Below are 8,028 nucleotides of genomic sequence, written 5' to 3'. Positions count from 1 at the left end.
AGATCCCTTTGGTCTTTCTGGGTCAGCTGGCCTGACTCTGTCCCCTCCTAATCTCTTCCCCAGCCTATCAGCCTTTGGGGGCAGGGCAAGGTTGGAGAGACAGCCTTGATGGTGTGTGAGCACTGCTTAGCAGTAGCCAAAACATGCCTGAGTCATGGATACCATTCTCCCTACAAACAGAAAGCACAGCACCCTGAGGAAAGTTAACTCCATCCCAGCCAGACCCAATACAGCCTCTCAGAAAATAACCCAAAGATGCCTTGCACAGTTGTGGAGAGCCTGGTTCAGTTCCCAGGCTTGATTTTGTAAATAACTAGGTTCTCAGACACCTTTTCTATAAACAGCAGGATTCTCAGACAGTCTTCTCATAACAGTCCTTGGCTGCTCTGGGAACAGATATGAAGGTTTTGAGAACTTTTCATATCACAGTGAGAACACTAATTTTGGTTTCAATAAACAACCACGGGTATTGTAAACAAAAGGAGGGGTTAGAGTTTTCTCTGTAACCTATCATGAGCTCGGATTTTGCAATATGCATGAAGTTAATTAACACTGTTATATAAAGTGGCTGATTTGATCAATAAATCGGAGTCAATGCTGATCAACAAAGATGGGTTGGCTCCCTTCGCTTTCAACACAGTCATGGCTTGCTTGGGTTTTCTTTTGAGAAAGAAAAGGGAGGACAAGGTAAAAGACCAAGTGTGATATGTAATGCAGTTAATTCATGCTGTATAAACAGATATGTGTGGGTATAAAATATTGTAGAAATAATGTTTTAACCTCCCCAGCCAGGAACGGGGTTCTATTCCAATTGTAACTAATTCCTGGCAGCTCAAGATAGCATCAGGCCTGTTTAACGTCTGAATGGGACCTCCCTGGACCATCATGATCACTTCCCTTGTCTCCTGCACCTGGGAGATAACATCGGGGCCTTCCTGGCCCGTGATTAATTGCTGTGTCCCAAGAATTTCACTAAATTTAGACACGTCCTGATTGCATCTGGGTACTCAGGGACCGATACCAACATATTACATGTGAAAGCAAACCTCCCCTGTGTACCTAGACTTCTGTCTGCAGACTGGGACCCGTCTTTGTCTATTTCAACATATGTATGGAATTGGATTTACATTCGAATAAGTGAATAGAAAGATGTGGTCATCTTTGCCTCAGGCAGAATAAACTGTATATAAACCTGACGCTGGAAACACTCGGTGTGAACCTTTGAGGGGAAGCGTCACTCTGTCGGACGAACAACCAGCGCCTGTACCCGGGACTGACGCTGTCTTGACTCTGGTGGTTGCGTGAAATTCTATTTTTTTGTAATTGACCCAATAAATCGTTGTTAAATTTTTCATAAATTTGGCTATCGATTTGATCATTTATAACACCAAGGAATTAATAATTTATTACTTGTATGAAATAAAGCCTTTAAAGACTCATGCTTTACAAAGTTTTCTCCTCTTCTACTTCCCTCCATTTTTCCCATGGTCTAACATATATTGTTTGGATGACAAAAAGGCTTCCAAAGATATAGTCCAATAAAAAAATAAAAAAAACACCCCAAACTGAAATAAACAGGACCAGGAGACTTCTTCTCCTTTTTAATGCCTTTATTAAAAGTGACCAGCTCAGGATTGGGCAGCTCGGCAGGGCTGCAGTCCCCGTCGTGTCTCCCAGAGCGACTCAGAGGAGAATATGCGCAGCTCTGTCCACTAGGGGCAGAGCTGGGGGATCCGGTCCTCGTGGGAGCCTTTAGGGCATGGTGTTCCCCGTCAGATGTTACTCCTCCCGGCCCAGTCAGCTTGGTCTCACCGCCGGGGACGACTCCAATGGCCAGGGCGGGAGGCTCCGAAGGTGTTCAGCATCTCTGCAGGCTCAGCACTCGGCTCCTCACGTCCAGACCTCACTCCAGTCTCTCAACTCTTATTTGGCTCGTTGTTTTTGGGGTTTTCTCCGTGCGTTTGGAGTCGGGGTCCTACAAAGCATTCTGGTCCTGGAGTCACTTTGCATAACCCCCCCCCAGGTCTCTTCTCCCTTCTGGGAAAAGTACACCTTAGCCTCGGGCAAGGCTCTGCTAATACAAAAGGAGCGATTAGCCACAACGACCCGCGATTACAATAACAAACCACGCAGAACTTTGGCAGGGACAGTGATCTGGCTGCCTTTTGGTAACTTTTTCTCACAAAAAAAATATTATCCGAATTTTTGTTCATAACACAAACCACCTCCTCTTCTAACTACCAATTTTACATTCTTTGAAAAAAAATCAAGGAAGGGAAAAAAGGAAAGAACAAAACCCAAGCAAACCATTTCTGATACTCTGTGGTAGTCTGTTATTTTACAGTTTGTTCTTCTGTAGTAGGTTTTAAATATTCCTTGTTATAAGTTTGTAATGGTTCATTCCATGTACCCCATTTGGCTTCCCTAATGGTTCAGTCCTGAGTTGTTTACCCCAAGATTTTCCCACCAAGTGTATGTCAATCCCCCTGTCTATCAAAGATAGCACAGCTGTTGGAGAATTTTGCTCAGAAATGGCTTATAGAGTTTTGTTCAGACATGCCATAATCATATACAGCTGATGGAAAAGTAAAAGGCAGCTGTGAGGAGCAAATTCTCACAGCCTGTTTCTGTAAACAGCTAAGTTCTCAAGCCTGTCTTCAATAACAAGTAAATATTCTGTCCTTGGCTGGTTTGGGAAAGCAAAAGTTGACAAACATGGAGGCCTTGAGAACTTTCATAACAGGGTGAGAAAATAAATCTTGGATTCAATAACAAACCACAGGTATTGAAAACAAAAGGAGGGGTTAATGTGTAATCTGTGACCTATGATGAGCTCAGATTTTGCAATATGCATGAGCTTAATTAACACCACTATAAAAGTGTGTAAGTGAGATCAATAAAGCGGAGTTCGATGCTGATCAACAAGGATGGGTCGTCTCCCTTCGCTTTCAACACACAGCCTTCTGTTCTGGAGTGTTCCCTGTCCTTCATCCCTTCCTCGAAGCAAGATTGGATTGCAAGGTTTGCTCCTTCTCCTTGTTGGCTTCTATTGGATAGCCCTTACCCTGCACTCCTGCCCTAATGCCTTCCTATTGGTTAAAAGTTGTGTCCTCCCCTCATTCCCTCCCTTCCTTAAAAAGCAGGTTTTTGCCCTCAGTTATTATCACTTATCCCTGACTCCTCTGGGAAAATAAACTTTCCTTAGAACTCAAACAAGTGATCCCTCTTGTTTCCTTCGCCTCGGTCCCTCGTATTGGGTTGTTGCTGTGTCACGTGCGCCACCGCCATCTGCTACAGGGAGCTGCGAGCCCCTGTAAGCACCTCCACCCGGGAAGGTCTCCGTAGAGATCTGAGGGCAGCCTCTCTTGTGACTGTCCATTGGTCTCAGGGAGTGAGCTGGCCAGAGAACATATTCCCTGTGACCGCAGCCCACAGTTACAATACTCTATACACAGTAAGGTGTAGATTATCCTTTGAAAATGACTAAAGAGCTTCCACCAAAATGTTTTCATTTATACTTTGCTAAGCTTGTTTTTTTTTTTAAATACAATCTAAAAGCAGTAATTAAAAAAATTCAAAATTAAAGCCAGGGCAATTATACATGTACATCATCCTTGGAACACAACAAATATTTGACTACATTATGAAAAGGTTAGACTAGTAAACATGAAGAGCAAATGAATAAGGATAGCTGTGGGTTCAAAATTATTAGTAATACTTAACATGCCAAAAAGTAGATCCCCTATATGATACAATCATTCTTTTCTGATATTAAGTGATGTTAGAAACAGTTGGAGGGGTTAGGTTTGTTTTTTAAAATAAGTACATTGCTTTTAATTCCATTTATATATACACTTTTTTCCTCACATGAATATTTAGGAAATTTTAATTTCTCTACACTTCAGGTTCCTGGCATTATTGTAAGTGACTGCATCCAAACAGTTATTGTTTAAATGTACTCAACCATTTTAAGACAAGGCTGGTCATGTCCTATAGCTACCTCTTAAAAATCAGCTAAATAATCATCCTTGAAAAAAGTGTAAGAATTACCTGATTTGTTTTTTATTGTTTCCTGACAGTCCCTTAACCCATATCACCAGTCAAGAAGATAGAGGATTTTGCAGAATAAGAGTGATACATGAATATTTTAAATCAAGCCCAAAAAGTTCAAAAGTTTATTTCAGTAATCTCACCGTAAGAAACAAATTCCTAGCTGCTAAGACATCTCTCACTTTTCCACTAACATTTGAGAGAAAAAAAGGCATACCACTTAACTTTAAAATTTAATTTTCAATAGTCTTTCAGGGAAAATTTTGCCATAAATATTTCCCAATGCATAATCTACAAGTTTGTGCATGTTATTTATTCGAACAATTCTTCAATTGTTCTAGATGCCTTGCATCTGTATCCTGTAGAATCAATACAGTGGCTTTAGACTGAAAAAGGAATCAACTCTATAGTCATCAGAGACCTATCAGTCATTCTTGACATTTCTCTAAACCATGCTTAAGCTTTGGATGTGAAATGGTATCTTTTTCAACATATTCATTTCAGGCAGTGAAAATCCAATTAAACTTGTTCGAACATCATCAGCAATATCTACTTTGAGATAAACTGAACCATCAGAAATTTTTGTGTTTATACCCCTGGACTCATTGCTGTTTGTGAGGTTTCTATTAAGACTTAAAATAAAACATCTAACTTTCAGAATTAGAAATTATTCTCTCATTTCATTAGCACTGTGAAGAGCACAAGTGAGAAGCCTCATTTACAATATAAACAGGCTGGGGTCTGTATTTGTATCATAGAGGTGATTTTTACACTTTAACCACGTTAAAGCTTTGGAACTGATAACAGAAGGCTAGCCAGATCTATCAATGTTATCTAGAGACCCAGTCCAGGATTTGGCTATAATAGCACCAAATTTTGGTGGTCATTGTCTCAAGAACATCAGTGGTTAATATGCTCTAAGTTCTTGACAGTTTTGGAAGCGTCTATGCACATTTAAATTATATAACTTCACTTGGAACCTATTTATCCCCTAAAGGGGGATGACCAAGGAACTCAACCTCCCTACAGAATTACACCAAAAAAAAAATACTATAAGAAAAGTAAAAAACCACAAAGTTTTTGTCTTCTGACATTATAACCCGCAGCTAATAAAAAAATACCCTGCCTTTAAGTTTGCCCCAAAACTCTACCACTTGGAAAAAACGGTATAGTTACTTACAGGAAATAACCCATTTGTTTACTCATTTCGATAAATTTCTCATGTCGTCCATGCAGTCCTTAGCCTGTCACCAGCTTGGCGCTTCTACCCTGTGCCAAGACCCCCGGGGGCGGTAAGGCCAGCTGTCACCCCACATCCCGGCGGACACCGACTAGCTGCAGTGGATAGCGATGGATGCTAAGACAAGGTGGCCCGCCCCACCAGTCACATTAAGGACGACACATGCCTCCCTACTCCTCAAACAGGCTGACCAGAACCCAAGCCCCTTTCCCCACACCCTACCCTCAGCCGAACCACCCCATACACTTATCTGAGGCAGGGGCGGTGCCGAACGAGCGGGCGGGCAGAACCAGCGGGGCAGCCTGCTTCCCCTCACCTGAGTTGTAGGTGGGAAGAAAGACGAGAATACACCTGCCCTCTGTACACAACCCCAAAACCACCGCGGAACTCAACAGCCAATAGGAGGCGTGGCGCCACGCGCGGCTTTAAGCATCGCAAGAACACTGCCCCGCCTCCTCCAGTACTAAGGAACAAGCACAAGACGGACTTTTCACGGACGCCATTTTTTTCAAAAAAACCTCAGCGGTCGCTCTCCTTCGCTGCCTTCTATTGTCTCCACTGTTCTTGCCGCACTTCTCGTGGCCCCCGTCAAGCAGGTAAAACAAACAAACAACCCAGGCACACTGCAACGGTGTAGGGTGGATAGTGCTCTTCTTCTCGTGATTACTTAGGCCTTTCTCTCCGTGGTCCACACGGAGGGCGGGGCGAACTAGAGGCCATCCCTGCCCTGATGGGCAGCTGCCTTACGCAACGGGGCCGTAGTGGGTCTCCCACAGGGGGAGGAGACGAGGTGGTTGGGCCAGTCATTTGGCGGTGCTGGTGGATGTGTGTTGGTAGTAGGAGTTGATCGCCTTTCTCTCCTGTACGTGGTGCGTGCAGGTAAGCGCGGTTCAGAGGGGGTGTTGCTTGCACTGGGGGTGGGATAGGTTAAGCCGGCTTGAAGGAAACTAAGCTGTTGGTTGAACCCCTCCCAACCCTGTTGTGTGACACAAAAACACGGGCGGCCTGTCGCCGCCGGGCCCCAGGATTTTCTTGGACTCTTGCAGAGACTGCGCTGGGCGGCGGAATTGAGTAGGTCTAGGAACTGCTGCGTGGAGAAGGAGGGGGCCGGGAGTATGACTCCTTAGCTAATGTGGAGTGGTTTTGTGTAACCTGCGGACCCAAGGGTCTCCCTCTACCCTAAGGGAAGGGTGTAAAGGATGATTTGTGTCTCACCCGTCGCGCTTCGGTGGCCTTAGTGCGAGCACGGCGGCCTAACTGGTGCCGTTCCCGGAGTGGCGATGTGGTGGAGGTTGGTCGCACTAGCGGGTGCGTGCTAAGGCTGGGGGGGGGGGGGCCGTCGCCGCCCTTTTCTGGCACCTACCTAGGGTAGCTGTGGATGGGGTGAGTTTTTGGTAATTATGGTGGGCAGAGAGGAAGATGAGGGCACTCTGCTGCGGCCTGTGCGGAAGCAGCCGTGTTAAAACGATTGGGGAGCGTTCTGCAGCAGAGCCTGCTTTTAGGGGCCATGCCAGAGTTCTCGTGGCAGGGCTGTTGCGCTCTGTCGGCCCTGCTTGAGCTGGGGTGAGGGCTTCTGAGTGCCTCCTTTGTGTCTCTCTGGTCGGAGTGGGGGAAATCTTGTGACCGCGTGGTGGTGGTTTTTCGGCTCAGGGCTCCGCCTAGCAGTGGGTAGGCGCTATCACAGTGGCCGCCATTTCTGCTGGTCCCTGCCACCGCGGAGGCGGGTCTCGGGCTGTGGGGTTATGTAACGGCGCCTTTTCCCCCTCCCACCTAGGGCGCGAGCTGGGATTTCGAGCGCTCGGCGGCTGGCTGGTTTCAAAAGCTGTGCGAGGGGTAAAGGTGAATGTCAGCCTGAGCAGATTGGCGCGTGGGCTGTGGAAAGGGAGGCGTCCGGGCGGGAAGGGCCCTTAGTCCCGGAGGGAGCGGGGGAGAGACACACCGGCATCTCCCAACCCTCTACTCATGTCTGTGACTGCTTTGTTCTTTAGATGTTTTTAAAAATTTTGCGTTAGCGAATTTAATCCTGCAAACTCGATTTGCACAAAAGAGCACAGCAACTAGTCGAGAGCATCTTGTCCTGAACAGTATATTACATTTCTTCCACTGGCAGGTCTAAAATTTTTGGGAGGGTCGTAAATAGAATGGGGTCTGGAAGGGTTAACCATTTGAACCTGGTGAAATTTATCTTCCTGCCCCCATCCCTGCGTTCTAACGGCGTCTGTTTCGACACTTCGCTATTCTTTAGGCAGTGCTTTTTCTATTAGTTCAAATTAGGGGCCTGGAAATACTAGCATGTGCTGGGGAGGTGGTGTCTCAGCAGCGACTGTAAAAGAGTGCATACCTACCGGCAGTGCTTGCTGTTAGCCTGCAAAAATAGGGTAACTTACAAATTAACGGATAATAAAAAGGATGCTTTAAAAAATTAAACATACCTCACTTTTTCTTTGTAGATATGTATATCAACCATTTGTTCAGGCTGTGAAAGTTGACCAATAAAATCCAAAGGAAGGAAAATAACGTTCTTTGTTTGGCTGTATCTGTACAAATTAATTTTTTAGTAAGGTGCAAAATTATTCTGCTTGACTTCTAATTTGTTTTACAAGTATCCTTAAGTCGTGGATTTAGCAAAAACAGATCTTGTAAGAGGTACCTGTTTCACAAAGTCAAAAAAGTTTTTCTGCTTTTGAGATTCTTCATACATGTATACAGAGGTTATACATGATAGTGTGCTATTTTTA

Source organism: Melospiza melodia, chromosome W, assembly GCF_035770615.1.
Source record: "Melospiza melodia melodia isolate bMelMel2 chromosome W, bMelMel2.pri, whole genome shotgun sequence".
Taxonomy (NCBI): Eukaryota; Metazoa; Chordata; class Aves; order Passeriformes; family Passerellidae; genus Melospiza; species Melospiza melodia.
The sequence above is the reverse complement of the archived record's forward strand: the minus strand, read 5'-3'. Positions refer to the sequence as shown.